The 17,370-nt window shown below is 35.8% G+C and overlaps 1 long non-coding RNA gene across 1 annotated transcript; it reads right to left on the bottom strand.

Annotated features, from left to right (window-relative positions):
• Positions 1-9,802: 9,802 nt before the first annotated feature.
• Positions 9,803-13,434, bottom strand: LOC147494645 (uncharacterized). The gene is made up of 4 exons (XR_015199994.1): positions 13,202-13,434; positions 12,715-12,785; positions 10,342-10,410; positions 9,803-10,270 (listed from the first exon to the last, which is right to left on the bottom strand). It is a non-coding gene; the product is annotated as an uncharacterized LOC147494645 (long non-coding RNA).
• Positions 13,435-17,370: the final 3,936 nt, after the last annotated feature.

Below are 17,370 nucleotides of genomic sequence, written 5' to 3' on the forward strand. Positions count from 1 at the left end.
TTAGAATCCAAAGAAACCGTTAGTATTGCTGGAAATAAGTAACACACGTGCTGCTGAAAAACCGTTAGTAATTAATTTCATTTACACTAAATAACCGTTACTATAAATAATTTGTAATGGTTAAAAACTGTAACTAATTAAATTAACACATTAATAACGCCCAAATAGTTACGCATAAAAACCGTTACAAATATTTTTAGTAACGGCCAGACACCGTTAAGGATATCCTATTTTAGTATAGTGGAAAACAGTGATTTATAGGTTGATAAAAGAGATTAGAGAGGGAAAATTCCACCACGCGATTCGATTGACTATTGGTTACTTATCGAATCGCTTGTTGATCCCTAGTGAACACCAAGTCGCCTTAGATCAAGCCTTCATTAACATGAGAGTTTAGCTCCACCACAAATCTCTTTGATGGTGGCTCTAAACTCTAGTTCTCCATTATGAGTACTATCTCTAGAAACTCACAATGAAGAACTTGAAGTCCTAATTGCAAAACAATAATTAATTAATTATAAATCATTCTCACATGACTTCATAAACCCCCTCTAATGGAGGTTTAACCTTATGTCATCGGAATCATATGAACTATAGATTGAATAGAACACATAATAATGAAGACAATTGAATTGAATTGAATGGTTCTAATGGAGGCTACAATTATAAAACTACTTCTAAACTAAAACAAGTAAACTTAATTAAAACTAGACTAAGAGAATTATAACTAAGGGTGAGGAGTAGAGCTTAAGTTTTTCCTTAGCCCTCTTTATATGGGAGAGGGTTAGGTTTACATTTTCGTGTATGGGCAAAAAAGGGTGACTTTGGGCCTCTAAAGTGAGCCTAAAGTCCATTAGGTTAAGTCTAAAGAGGTCACAACTGTTAGAAATTAATTTAGTGCCATTTTTGTCCACTTTTACAGCTCTGATTGGGGCAAATCTAGGTCCATTAGAAAGCTTATTCGATCCGGTCATTTTGACATAAAGTAGGCCCACATCCAAGGCTTGTTTCCAAAGATATGCCTGTTTGAAGTTCTGCTGGCTTTTCATTTTTTTTCTATCCGAATTGACTTTGACCGGCCTTGAAAATGACTTTTCTTCTAAATTCTTGGGATTTAAACATAGAACTCCTTTAGCAATTATCTTGACTCATTTTCCATGCAAAAATGGCGTCTTTAGTCACCTAATCAGATTCAAGTCCTGAAATACACAAAAATACGTAAGCAGTACTAACTCTCATTTATTATAAATATAATTGACCTAAATACAATACAATTAAGGGGTTTAAATTACACTTTTGGGTACTTATCACACCACCCCCAAACATCATTTTGTTTGTCCTTAAGCAAAGATGAGAAAATAAAAAGGGGTTTTTATGTCTGGGTCCTAATAATAGTTTGTTTATTATGGTTTGGTCCAGAAAAGCTTGAATATTAGGGTTTGGTCCTACTTCGAGTTCTTAACTATAAGTCAACTCAGTTGACTGTGGTCAATTTGCTTGTAAAAATCACAGTCAACTGAGTTGACTTACAGTCAAGAATCCAAAGTAAGACCAAACCTTAATATTCAAGTTTTTCTGGACCAAACCCTAATATACAAACTATTATTAGGATCAAGACCTAAAAAACCCAAATAAAAGCATAGAAGTGGCCAAAATGTGTCATAATTAATCTCATTTCGCAGAGTGTGATTGCATTGACCATATGCAATAAGGTTTTAAACCACTAGAAATTCCCTAATGGACGAGTTATAGCCTCGTGAGAGTTTTCCAAAGAAGATACTCACAAACTTCATTTATACTACAACGACTAAGAGATAAAAGTAACACTTCCTAATTAATCTCAGATATCTATACATCTCTATAACAATATAATAAGAACAATACTTTTGAAACCTAAGCTAATACATGTATAATAATCAAATCATTTATAGGTAAACATCCATGCAATGAACTATGTTATGAAATGCAATGGCAGGTCCATTTATGAAACTTTTGGGTAGCGTGCCTAAGTAGGTTTTCACAAGGAATGTGTCAAGACACATAACACTATGATTTTTCCACTCAAGTTTGCTAACTCTAGTGTGTAGTGGGCACACATTTCCTCACAATCTCAATGATAATCCAAGGAAGTCGAGGTCGATCAAACATATCTACCACTTATTATCACACCAAATTAATCCTAATTGAGCTAGATGTCTTTATTAGGTGATACGGGGTTCAGGTGATAGTTTAAGAAGAAATAGAATGAATATTCAAAATAGACAAGTCTGAGATAATAAGGTCTTAAATTATATGTAACTAGAGAAAACCTTGTTCTTATATTGCTTCTACACTTAGTTTCCATCCTTAGCCTTTTTGTTTTGGCTTTTGACTCCTTTGATTATGTTTTTTTGAGTTTTAACTTTTATTTTATTTTTATTTTTATTTTCTTTGGATGGAAACTTCTCCTTACAAGTTTTTCCATATATATATATGGGGAGGGATCCGTTTACCATGCTTTTTTATACTATGGTTTATACCACGCTCCTTTACAAGACGAGTTAAGACCTAATATTTTGTAGATATAATCTACTACCTATAGATAGCTACTCCACCAAAATTTGGCTCATTTAGAAACCTCTAACCTAGTTAAATGTTTTTTCCAACTTTGAATTTATTTTAACGGTCCAGATTCTTCGATTTTGCAATCATCTTTTGACATTGTTAAACACTATCAAATGAGATGAAAGTTTGTAGAGGTGATCTTCATAGTTTGTTAGACATATCCACAAAAAATTAGGTTCTAGCTCATCTTGTGGGGGAGGTTATAGGGCATGGTATAAACCATGGTATGAAAACCATGGTATATTGATCCCTCCCCTATATATATCACTTATCTGTTCTTGGAGCATCAGAATTGTTACCCCATCTTTTCTAGGCCAATTTTCTCTACACTGCCCTCTGTTTCTTCCCCATAAATATGTTGTTGGAGCAGGGGGAAGATAATCATTTGAAGGAGAAACAATTTCATCATATTCCAGGTAATTTTCAATCATGTTTTCTACTGTTAAATTTCTAGGTAACCTACGTTCAGTACTGTTTAAGTTCAGAATACTGTTGTGAAACTTTTGATGATCAAGGTTTTGATAACAAGTTTGAAGTTTTCAAGTTGATACTTTATAATTAAGTTTGAGTAAATAATGTTTTTGGTTTGGACATGGATGTGTGAGAAGGCCACTATGTTTGTGTACATCACTTAATAAATCTCGTAGCTTTGGTATTGTACATCACCTTATCTCTCCTACTGATGTACTCAGTGGTGTTTGTATGTAAACAATTTGAGAAGATTTTTTTGCATATATAGGTTTTCACAATCCTTGTCGCAGTTCAGGTGACATCCCCATCCTTTAGAGGGATATACTATATATTTCACAGTCTTTGGCACCGTTCTTAAGGAGCACCGGTATTTGATTCTTAACTACAATGCCCAAAGACCTTCTGAAGTTCTTCGAGCCGATGTTATCATATGTAATCTCTTGCAGCTCTCCTTCTTGTACCTTGAACAACTTATCATATATCTCTGAATCAGCCTAAATTGAGAATATGTTCGTGGAAAGCTTGTATAGTGTCTACCCCAGCCTATATAATGTCTTACGTTAAATGAGTTAATAAGTGTTAAGTTAATTAAAAGTGTTTGAAGACTTTGTATAAGTTGTTACAGACACTATATAAGCTGCCCAAACACATGTCTGTTTGAGAAAAAGCCAAACGAACTGTCCGTTAATGGACATGTTATATGGTGTATTGATCAGTCCCCAAATGTGTATTTTCTTACCATTACAATGCTTTAAATATGCCTTTCTTATGCTTAACGAACAGACAACTTATAGCTTTTGTTACCATTTGTAGGATATATGTCATTTAGGACGTATATTCTTAATACGTACATTTTAGTGTAAAAAGGCTTGCTATTGACACTATTCGGGAAGATTCTAGCTTAGGAGCAAAAGTGCTAGAAAGTCAAAGTCAACTCTCCAAGACTCAAGGACTTAAAACTAAAAGCTATGGACTCAAGGACTTATAGCTACAAGCTATGGACTCAGGGACTTAAAGCCAAAATCAATAACTATAATGAATGGGCTTAGGTCAAAAGCCCCAAGGTTGTTTCTAAAAGGAATGGCGTAAATGTAAATGGTGTCCTATATAAACCAAAGAGATGTAGAGAATTAGATATCCAATGTTTTAGGGTCCAAACCATTTGGTTTGTTAGGAGTAGTGTAACCTAATTTTCATTTAAGTCATTTTAATTTCAAGTCTTTCTATTTTCTTTTATCTACTTTATTGCATTTTCCATTTTCATGTTCTTCAAGCTTTATTTAATGAATCAAGTTCTTGTTTTCAATCAATACAAGTTTTCAATCTTGTCTTCAATACAGAGTTTTCATTACTTCTCTAATCTTTGATTCAACCCCAAAAACACTAGTTATACTCATTTGACAAGTTCAAATGAGTATAACCTTGTGAGCAAGATATCCATCAAAACCATTTCCATACATGTTTTTCTATCTAATCAATAGTTTGTTTATGACTTCAACCCATTCTAGATAAAGAACTAGTGTTCCCACCATTAAAACCTTATGAACAAGAGTAAGAAAGTTTGGAGAGTTTAGAGAGAATTTTCCAACCATCAAACAATTCCTCCAAACAAAGGATTCAAGATGAACAACAAAACCCCTTACAAACCCCAATTTCTACAATTGTCAAATGGCGCTGCCGTCATAGATCCCAATGGAAAGAGAAAGATGGAGAAAAAATTTACTCATTGAACTCTTCTTTTCAATCTTAATATCAAAAAATTTTAGTTTTTTTTCATTTATTTCGTTATTGATGTTTCTTTTTCGCGTGTTTCCAGTACACTTCTGAGCAAACGAAGCCTGAGAATAGCACCAGACGAATCACCGGAAACTACTGGAGAAAAACGAGCACAAACAAAGCAAAAGAACCAGCGCCGTGCCTGTCACCCACGTGCCCGCGCGAGATACGTGCACACACTTGTCAAACACGCTCCCGCAAGTCGTTCACCCACGCCCACATATAACACGCATCCGCGCCCCATTCACCAGCGCCGCGCCTCGATTTTTTCTGACGAAGATTCTGTTGGCTCAGAATCTTCGTGTGTAAGTCACTTGTAATTCCCCCTAGTCTTTTAATTCAACTGTGAATAGATAAAAAGTAGATAGATTTGCAAAGTTTGAGTAAAAAAAAAGTAAAAAAAATAGAAAAAAAATAGTTTATTTTCACTATTTGATAAATGTTAGATTTTTAGGATAATATCATATTTTGACATTATCTTTATTATGTTTTTTTTTAGTATAAAAATAATAATAATATATTAATTAGGATATATACAAAATGGTTTAAGTTTTGAAAGTTTAGTCTTTTGGTTTAAGTTTAATTACTTACCAAGAGTTGGGGATTCAACCAACTAACTCGGACCGGTTGGATGTGCGAGGCGAAGGGGGTAACATCACGCTCGTGCATCTCAACCCAACTAGGGGGTTGAAGTTCTAATCTTTGACAAACACTTTCTAGCTTTTAGATATTTTGTTTAATTAATCGATCACTAGTGTATAGTTAATTTTCTAAACGTAGTTACTTTACGTATTTACCGCTTTCATAGTTTAAAGCCCATGAAGGCAACTTTGTTTTAGGCCCTCGAAAGCAACCAATTGTATCTTATTGACTTTGCCACATTTCGACCCGACTTGTGAGTCTTAGATAGATTAAATTTGTAACCGAAAGGAAACACTCGAATGGTGGGTTGACACGCAAGACACCAAACACTTCGTCAACCCCACCACGACGCCTTCACCTCAAGGGTCGTGAACGCACACCTTGGGCGGTAATTTCTAAACCTCCTCACTACAAGTGTAAAAAGATACTTGTGTGTTCCTAAGCATGCTTGGCTGATTATATGATATACATTTCAGTCTCGCTAAGGCTAAACCCGAGCCCTAAAAGAACAAAAAGTGGGATTAATCCCCACTTTAGAACGGACGTTGTGTGAACTGTTTATCACATAAACCAAACTAAAAAGATAAAATCAACCAAGCAGAGCCAATCTAGTCATGTCCATCAGGACAAATATCTAGCACGAACAAAGAGAGTAGTAAACTACCAGATTCTAGTGGACCAACCACCTTCCTCACTCCCCTCCCTCAGAAATACTGCGGGTGAGATTCTTGGTGGCACATCATCTGGTGAAGTAGCGATCTTCTCCCTTAACGCGTGTAGTTCCCACAACCTAGTTTTGCACCCACTGTTCAATTCGAATAGGGCATAGTATCTAATCTATAGACATTGCATGCAAACTTTTCAAAAACTTCAAAGTCACAAATGAATTTTTACAGATTGTGCATCATTCTTGTTTGAGCATTCATGTCTTACCAATATGAGGAACAACCGTCATGGAATTACAATGCAAACTCAGAACCTTGTTCTTGTTGTGGTAGTCCATATCATTGGGTGTCTCAATGCAAATCATATACCGAGTTCGAGCTTCCTATAGGATATTCTTACAATTACGAACCTCAATTTTCAAACTTCCCTAATGACCAATACACACAAGAGTTTTCTAGTCATGCAAACAATTCATGGAGTTCCACCACAGATAGTCAACCACTATTCATGTATCCATATGGTTAGTGAGAGTGCGGTTTCACCCAAAGGCCATCACCATTCATGTCAAATTTATTTCCCACTCCACCATCTATCACAGATCAACTTTATCAGGCAATGGTCGAACAAACAATTCAAATACAACAAATAGCAAAGACCTTCTGTTCTCTTGAATCCATTTCAATTGATACCACATCTGAGACTAATATTCTTCCCACCAGTCCAGAACTAAAACCAACAAGAGGAACAAGGTGTTGTTATAATAAAACCAATTGCTAAAGCCTATGCTAATATTTATGACCAATTAAAACCCCATCACTATCTACCTGACTATCGTGTAAATTCCAGATCTTATGAAGATGCTGACGTGCCTGAAGTTACCGTTTCTCCCATTTGTCTTAGTACACCCATGGATGAGAACACTCCGACACAAGAAACTTTAGAACATGTGTTGGAAATTAACTCGACACACTTGGACAATGAGAAGGAGGAATTGTGTGAAGTGCCCGAGGAAGAGGATATAATATCTATGGTGCAAAGTGGATCTAATTTTAGTTTAGCTGTTAAAGGCTTATCGATGGAACAAATTTGTGACATCTTTAATATTGCCGATATGAACCACAATTTTGTGGAAACGTCAAACTAGATGAAAATTTCTCTGAGTCCTCGAGATCATATGAAGAACCACCACCCGACCATCATTCCCCCGAGTTAACACCTCTCAAAAGCCAACCTCCATTCATAAAAAATCCAACAAATTCTGAGGACCGTACCACTAAACCATTTCAAAGAAACCTCAAGCTCACACTTAAGCTAATTGCCTTTGAAATCCTTCATAATTTTCTAAACCTTCCTAGTAAAGAGGCTTTACCCAACATACCAACTCTTGAGAATATCATTCCAATTGAGAAGAGCCCCGCATTGATTGAAGTGCCAGAAAAAGAGGAAATAAAATCTAAGGTGGAATATGAGTTCTTGAGAGCAAATGATGATCCCTTTATTCAAGTGGTTGAAAAACCCAGTTTGTCATATGTCGTACCATCTAAGCCTCATGAAGAACAACTACCACTACTAAAAAAAGGGCTTATAAACTCAGCTAAAAGGTGAGATGTTAGAGCTTTTATCTCGGTTTTCTAGGAAAAACAAACCGAGGTAAAAACCACTGAGATAATATACTTCTATAAAACCGAGATAATAAGCTACTAAATTATCTCAGAAGTCTAACATCTGATCTAAATCTATTATCTCAGTTTTCTCAATCAAACAGAGATTATATGGAATAAAACCAAGATGAATTGTGATTGAAACCAATTAGTATAGAAGAAAATTGAGATGTTCTTTTATTGAAACCGAGATGATAAAAGTAAACCATGATAAATTCTTTTGGAAAGGGTGATCATATGTACAACATTTTATCTCACCTCTTTTTTTGGCCGACATAGTTTATCATTTTTTTTTTTAATTTTTTTTTTTTAATTTTAATGTTTTGTTATTGTTATGACAACCTGCAAATAGAAACCACTCTCCCGAACAACCACCACATTACCCTTTATATTCATAAACATCAACACTAATCCATAAAAGCAACCCAACATAAGTCAATTTCTTTGAAGAATCTCATTTTATTGAATGAACAATGTCAAACATGAACATAACTTCCAAAGAGTACTACTGATCAATCATTGATAATAACTCAAATATTATATATATCATCTAATCTTTGAACTATAGTAAGACATGTTTTTAACCTTTCGATATGGAATACACAGACACGTCTTAGAAGATCTGCACATCCAAGCGTGTTGGGTATTTAAAGCGGACATGATGTAAGTCAATATCACCTCTCACACTGGCTAGTGTGTCGTCTTCATCATTTCTTGAATCTATCTTTGGTTTACTGTCAAGAATGTTGAAAATAGACGCAGCGGAGTCTTTGGCTTTGTTACTTTTCAGCCATTGCATTGGCTTGAGAAATGTTCATGGCCCAATGGTCAGAGCAAAGAAAACCTACAAACAGATGTAGATTAGAACTATATCTAATCGATATGGAAGAAAAACAGTAATCAATTAACATTCTACCGTGAAAAATTTATTAAATATGGATATTTTATCTTTCACAAGACGAGCTCCAATATAGAAAATGGTAGCAATAGTTGAATAGAGAACATAATTCGCAAAAACAAACCTAAACCACTAATGATGCCTAGCTGGTGTTTTCAATAGTCCATAGTCTACAACTCCCAATATGAACTATCATCTAGATGAGGCGCAAGTCTAGGCTTAGTTCTCAGGAGGTAAAACTTACTAGATGGGATGTCGCCTAGCTTGGTGCAATCAACTGAAAGTCAAGTACTTGCGGCCTTGCTGGAACCCTCAAAGATGGACCTCCTGCTATCTTGCCATCTGGGCTTGTTTGTCATACTGATGTGACTGATCTTACGCGTGACAATGGCACGAGCATCAAATTGGGATCTCCAAGCGAGCTTTTGGATTTGCAGACCATTCTATTCCTATCTTATTTGCATTCATCACCTACAACTACAATCAGATAAATAATTGGCATGAGCAAGTTAATAGATAGTTAACCTACACTACCATATAGCGTATTATGTAGGACGAAAAGCATACCTGAATTCACAAGCTAGATCACTAGGAGACAAAAGGACAACTTGAGAAGGAAAGCTTAATTTATCAACACCCTTCATTTTATCATCCTACTGCATCCTAGTGTTATATTTATGCTTCTTGTTGATGCATGCTTAAGTTACATTCTTACGTCATTGAGAATCCATGATTAAAACCTCACACCAAAGGCAATAACAAATAAGCAAGAAATGAGAATATTGCAGCAATATCATTCAACTTAACACCGAAATAATAAGCTTGCAAAGTTTGAATTTCTTAATTTGATAATACGATAGAGATTTTAGCGATATTGTAATTAGCCATAAATTCCAATCCTTCAGACCAGTATTTCAATAGTCCAAAATCTGTAACTACCAACATGAACTTCGCCTTAACTAAAACCCATTGATAAGGAAGCAAACATGTTACGTTAGGTTAGGTAGGATCGATAGAAAATCATGCATTATACTTATTCGACTTAAAGCAATGACACAATGGTTCCTAGTCCCAAAACAACAATGAAGAACTGGGGCCTCCATATTTACAACCAAAAAAACTTAAAAAGGAGATGCCAAAAAATTTCTAGCAACATCTTGTTGAACAAACTTCAATTAACAAAAGAGTGGGCTTCACAAATGCAATTAACAAACTTGCTGTCAAAGTATATTGGCTTAGCCAGACTAATGGTAATTGGTAAGCAAGATACTAGCCGCTACAGTAGCAGAAACAAACAAAAAAAACGAAGAAGAGAGCACCTAGAATTAAGAAGCAAACCTGATGTCAGTGAAGAGACCATCGTCAAGTCCTTGTTCTTTCTTTCTCAATTGGAGCGACATGACAAATTCAGAGTCTAGATCAGACCAGAATTCCCTCGCCAGGCCTAAAGAGAGTGCACAAATCAACACATGTGATCACCCATTCCACTTGAACACGTGTAACAGTAGCTTTAACCAAGTTCAATGGATTCACATCTTCTGTCAATACAGTCCTGATAATGCCAACCACGATTAGAGCCAATGCCTTACTATAGTGGAAAACCTCTACTCCAGGAGAAATTACCTTCAATTCAAGGACAAAATCAACATCTTCGACCTTCAAAACAACTCCATGCAGTCCTTGCTCAAAGACCTAAAAGACAAAGGAATATAAATGCCTCATAAGGTCCAAATAAATTTATGGTGTAATGCAAAGTCTGGATAGAGTCTATTTGCCAGTCTAGGCAATACTAAAGGTGTGTTTGTTTAGTGGCAAACCTCTAGTGGGAAAATATGAGATTTGCCAACATTTTCCCACTAGAGTTTTGCCAGGCTAATTTGTAGTGGGAAAATTTCAGTTTGCAAGTGTTTGTTTGCAAAAATTTATAGTGTGAAAATATGGGATTTGCCAGTTTTGCCAGTGTTTGTTTACATAATTTTTTTTCCATGGCAAATAATATTTTAACTTTTTGGAAATATAATTTTGTTGTTTTCAAACTCAATGGAATCTAAAAAAAACTAAAAATAAAATACAAAATAAAGACAATACAACTCAACATTAATAGTAATAGTTAATGGAGTCACTTCTTGCATAGACGCCGATGATATCTTTGTTCGGTATTTCACAAAAAAGCAACATGGGCTCCTTCAGTGCTATCACACATTGAGTACATCAACAACAATGATGACTGCACATATCTAGAACACCCATTTCCTTTTTTTAAAGAATAACCATGTAAACATCTCCCGTTTAAGATATCGGCTAAATTACCACAAGCTTGCAAGCCAACTTCAATAGTCCTAAAGTTTGGTTTTTCACCAGTGTAAGCATTCCATGAAGACAACTCAAACCCTTTAGAACCATCAATCACATTACCACATTTCGAATACATATAAACAAAAGAAGGGACTGCAGAATTGCCCACAGACAGACCAAGCTTCAAACTCAAACCATAAACCATTTGACCATTTCACTACACAAAAGCTCGGCATAACAAGCGACAACAAAAGGCAAAGATCGGCATTGCAAGTAGCATCGGCATTAAGAAGAAAGAAAAGACACCAAAGACGCAAAGACCCAACACGATCAACCAAAGAAGCAAAGACCAAAGACCAATAGCAAAGAAGCAAGACTCCACATCAATCAACCAGAAGAAGAAGACTCAAAGACGCAAAGACACATCAACCAAAGAAGAAAGCACCTTAACGCAAAGAACACCTAGAACGCAGCAACACCGAGGCAAAGATCACCCAATAATACCGAAAGCAACAACAACAAGCAGTCCACCACCACACCACTAGTCTAGCACACTCAATACACACACCACCACCAACACACACACAACACACTTAACACTAGCCCCGCACACTCAACACACCCACTCCACTAGTCCAACACACACACACACACACACACACACACACACTCAACATACTACCACCACCACCTACCACCACTCAAAAGATTCATATCACCACCTACTTTATAAACAAACAATATAACACACATATATGAATACCAAAACAAAGACATCCAATATCATTTTTAATTTTTCCAAATCATTTCTTATTTGATGTTGAGCCTTGTTCAACATACATTATTGTGACCATAATTCCTCGATTCTTTGCGGTTGGACATCATATACAAAATTCTTTTTACATCCATCTTCACATAGATCTAGTATCAAGAATCTACCATTTTCAAGAGTAGCCACGAAACAAACCATGCATTAGAAAATCTTTTACCTAAATCAAAACCCAAAAAGAGAAATCAAATCCAAAAAGAGAACGAAATCAAAACCAAAAGCGAAATCAAATCCAAAATCATGCGATGATGGCCGAAATGGGCGAGAGCTAGTGAGAGATTACAGTGAGAACGAATCCAAATCTGAGAATGAGAGAAAAAAAACAGTGAGAAAATTATTTGTTTGAGTCAAAATTATTTGTTTGATTAAAGAGATTGTTGAATGAGAAATTGAGCGAAGTGAGAGATGAGAGAGAGATTACTTGTCGAGACACAGAGATGCGAGCGAGAGAAGAAGATGAGTGCGATAGATTTGATGGTGGCAAATGTTTTGGTCATAGTGGAAAAATTTCAGTGATTTTGATGCTGGCAAAAGAGTTTAGGGGTGGAGGTGGATTCTATTTTCCAACTTATAGTGGGAAAATTTCTTTTGCCGGCAAATAGGGAATAGTGTTTGCCAGTGCCCTTAAATGCCACCCAAACACTGGCAAAGGTACATCTAGTGGGAAAATAAAATTTGCCACCCCCATTTGCCACTAAACAAACACACCCTAAGCTCCCCTGGGAATGAGGCAAAATGGGTAAGCTAGATCCCAGGTGCAGTTTGACTGCATACTGTTGAAATAACATTATTTCAGAAACTTAACAAGTTTTAGGCGGTTTACCCTCAAAGTGCTTTTCTTAATTCATATTTTGTAGTAAATAAAAAATTACCTCAATAAGTACTTGTGCTTCAGACGGAGTTTTTGATATGGAAAACACTGCCTTCTGAGTGTCTTGGAGTGCTGCAATGATAGTGAAAGAGGAAGCCCAAAATGTGAGTAGAGAATAATTATATTGTGACTCACTATTTGGATAACGTTGGTTTATATTACCATACACACGGACACCTATCTCTATGTAAATCAATGATGATGAATTTTGACACATCAATAGGTTCAAATAGTAGGGTCAAATAAGTGGGTTGGAGTAGCATTACTGAAGGAAAAGTTGCAAAGTCTATGATGAGTTTGCAGAGTTTACTAGTTCGCATCAGCCAAATATATAATATATATGTTATATAATATATATCTATTTCTGGAATCGTAATGATTTGAATTGAAAGGATTAGACATCTACAGAGGGAAATCTATTTAAATAGCAAAGTCAAGACTAAAGGGGGCAAGGCATCCCCGGCTTAGATAATGAAAAAGATCCGTACTTTCAAAATGAAGAAAGATACAACCACAAGTTCCAAATAAAAGGTCCTCAATAGACGTTGAAATCAACCAGTATTTGCACACAATAGAAATTCCGGTCAAGCCACAACGACTCAAAGAGAACTCCTATACGTAAAACTTATTAGATCACCAAAGAGTAAAGCCTTGATGGATAAGATAACATCCTCCTTTGCCAATAACTTTGCAACTGCTGAGCTTCACGAGAGAGAGAGATAGAAAGGGGGGTTGGTCTGTGTGTGTGTGTGTTGGGGGGGGGGGGGGGTCATTAACCATCAAGAGCCTCGAAATGATGACGTTTTTTGATTGGAAAGAAGTCATTGTTATCTCAATGTTAAGTTAACAGATAGGGACAAGTTGAATTGTTCTCACCCTGACGTCAATCATGACACGAAGGCTGATGCTGTGGCAAAGAAAGGGACGTGTATTCTTTTCTAATGTTAACACTTAACATAATCTGTTAGTTGTTTTGGTTTTACTCAAAGTAGTGTCTCTTCCCAAAATTCCTTTCATTCTCATCAGCGTATTTCAACATTCTATTGAATGGAAGACCATGACTAATAAAAAGACCAGTAAAGTAATTTACTCAATTGACAACATATCTAACTTAAAGGCGTTTACAAAACAAATCAAAGCACATGACCACAAGTTCTAAGAGAGGAGGCACTCAAATCTTACATGCTAACATACCTGCATGGCTGCACATTAGCTTAATTGCATATCATATGTAACCCTAACATAGTTACCTCAATGAAGGCATGAGGATATGGACACTTCTGTTTCTTTGATAACTTCAAAAGGTATTCTGCAGCAGTGTGACCATCCCGTCTGCCAGTAGCCTAAACATCCTTGGCACTCTAGCTGTGGCGCCTATATCAAGGATGACTAAGCGGGGCCAGTTCTTATCTATCTGAAAGAAGATATTTGTAGGACTCAAGTCAGCACCAATAAACTCGTTCACCTGCAAAATATCTATATTATTAAATATAAACATGTAGATTCTATCAATAGTAAGAAAGAGATTGTGTGTTAGTGTATATGAGGCTTACATCCCATAAATGGTCAGGCTAGATTGAGAAGGAGACTGTGTATCAGTGTTTATGAGGCTTACATCCCTTAAATGGTCGGGCTATCTAGATTGACATGCATCATGGCATTACAAATTGACATCCCTATAGACAATATGTAATAATATATTTAGTTTTGGAGAATATCTCTCCACCATGGACATCATCCTCCGAAACAACACATCTCATGAGCATGTCTAATTTCGCCAAATATTAAAATGCTACATCCAAAGTCTCCAATCAATAGAAAAGAAAAACTGTACCTTGAAGCCTTATGAAGGAGATGAAGTACATTGATCCAAGAGAGGAAGAGATGTGTCCACACTCCACCTTAAAATTAGTTATAACTCTGATTAGGCCACAAAGTTGGGATGGATTTTCATTTCGTTAGGTTGAAGAAGAATAGTTACGACCTAGGGCTTTTGAGGAGGGACTAAATTCGTTCGTTCTTCCAATTTAAAAAAATCGGTGCTTGCAATTATAAAAATCGATACTTACCTTGTTAAGTTGGAGAGTGGAAAGCGAGATACTTGGGAGGCTGGGAGCACAACGGGGAGCGCAGTTGCCATCCTGAGTTCATGCATTATCTAATCGTGTCCTCGTTTTCTGCGATTTCTGTTTTCTATTTTGCATATCTATTCCAAGATATTTGGTTTAAGATTAGTTATATCGGTTGAGTGCCGAGATATTTGGTTTAATTTCAATTATTTTGATTGAGTGTGAGATAACTGAAATTTCCTATTATATCAGTGCCACACCATGCGAGATAATTATATTTTGGTCTATCTCGGATATGTAAGAATCGAGATAACATATTTCAACTCGTAGTTAATAACTAGTTTATGGGACATATTATCTCACTCATCAGCATAACTGAGATAAGGATAGTTTTAGAACCGAGATAAAAACCTTTTTTTTTAGTAGTGTACTACCATACTGATAGTCTCTTGGACAATTCAAACATGACGGGTTATTGCATATATTCCATGATGCGTTACATAAGCTTTCACATACCATTCTGCATCTTACACTCCAAATGCATCATTTCATTCTGTTCGGGGGTAAATGCTTTCATATATTTTTCTATAAAGATCCCCAACTATTTAGACTATTAGTATATAATTAACAACATATCATCCATCTCATATGCATAGTTTTGGAGAATCTGACTTAAAACGACCTCACATATAGTCTTGAATATCTGACTATAAAAGATTCATGTTATGTTTTCTCGATGCATTCCATGGGAGTGCATCACAAAGGTAACTGGACCATTCCACTTGGAGTGTGTGGTTGTAAGTGCTGGAGCCTTGAGTCCACGTATATATTGCATATTCCTTGTTAGCACTTTTATTCGTAGTTTGAGTAGTGTACCCCTATGAAGCAAGTATACATTTTTTATTTCTTTATTTTACACTTCTTTTTAGAATAACTTTTCATTTTTTGTCATTTACTATTCCTGTCATTCCCATTCATTTACCTGCTTTCTGTTTTTATGTTTTCTATCTTACATAAGTCCTTTCCTCACCTTTGATGCTGAGTAGTCTTTCCTTTATAAAGAAGATATGTGAAACAAAGCAGAAGGCGATGGGGATTCAGTGAAATGTCTTATGGTTGTCTCTCATGGTTGTCTAGCATGTCTCGTCTTCCATAGGCATGTCATACCGTGGGATGGTTGGCAGCTGGAGCCTTTGATTTCAAAAACTTTTTCCTTCTATGGGTGATTTCTATTTGTTTTGAGCTTCGTCTTTCTCTCTAGTTGGAACAGCTACAAAATACAGCTAACTAAAGAGTAGGAGAGGAGAGACTAGATTATCTAGAAATAGAGCTAGTCCTCTTCACTAGATTTGCCTACTTGCAAAACAAGAGGTGGAAGATCTAGGGAGGCCAAACCATGGGATGGTTCTTAATTAGAATCACTTAATTTCAAGCATTTTCTATTGGGAGGATCACTTTCCTCATAGTGATTTTTCTTAGTAGTATTATAGTTATATTTTTCTGTCATAGTAATTTAGGAACCAAAAACCAAAAAGCCAAAAACAAATGTTTCTTTTCTTTAATAAAATTGTTTGTTTTCACCGCGCTTATAATAGATGATTCTCGATACAACACTAGTAATGTGATTTTCTAAAACACGGGCAATGGATTCCACAAAGACCAACCCTTAGAAGTACGCAATCTCCATTCTTCTAAGGGCGGTTTGAGGATTAGTTATGTGTTACTAAGGGTCGCCCATACCACCATGATAGTTGTACAAGACATCTTACGTCTTGCACAGTAAATCCTCCAACACACATAACTGAAGCCACAGTCTGACTGGATTGGGTTAAAAAAGAGCCGACACTAAAGTTGCCTAAGATCACCTGTTATGGTTTGTTTTCAAACTTAGCTTAAAAATCACTGTTTTTGTACGAGTTATTTTTTTAACATCTCTACATAGTTTTCAAAACTTGAGGATATATAAAAAATAAAAATCTTATGCCCCAGAGTAACCAAAATGATACTGGATAAACGTATGATTTTATTCTCTTATAGAAACCCTCTATATGGTTAGAGATACGTTTTGAGAAAAACAAACTTTATCAAAAAAAAAAAAAAACACACACACACAAAATTTCACGTTAGAATAATTACGATTTTCACTTTTAGTTAACCTTGGTACATTTTGTTCTATATCTATCAACCCACACTCCAAACTTGTTTGGGGGTGGTATATTCTCAGCACGAAGAACAAAGTACAGGTTTCCTGCCATTTTTGTTCATGTTCCTATGATAATCTCTTTCCTTTTCTTCATATTTTGAGGACAAAACATATTTCTGTTTGGGGGTGGTATAGTAACATTCTGCAAAAACTAGGCATTTCTTATATTAGATATATTAGTATATTTTTTCTTTCTTAAAATATTTTTGAAAAGACCAAAAATAGTTTTTCTGTTTAGTACTAAAAGTCTTGATTCATTTTTCTATGATGAATACATGGTCTAGAAGTCTCATTATAGCAATAGAGTAAAGATTCGTTATTCAAACTTAGACTAATATACACACAATAGTTTCTACATCTTTTCATGAATGGCATGCATCAGTAT

Source organism: Coptis chinensis, chromosome 6 (assembly GCF_015680905.1).
Source record: "Coptis chinensis isolate HL-2020 chromosome 6, ASM1568090v1, whole genome shotgun sequence".
Taxonomy (NCBI): Eukaryota; Viridiplantae; Streptophyta; class Magnoliopsida; order Ranunculales; family Ranunculaceae; genus Coptis; species Coptis chinensis.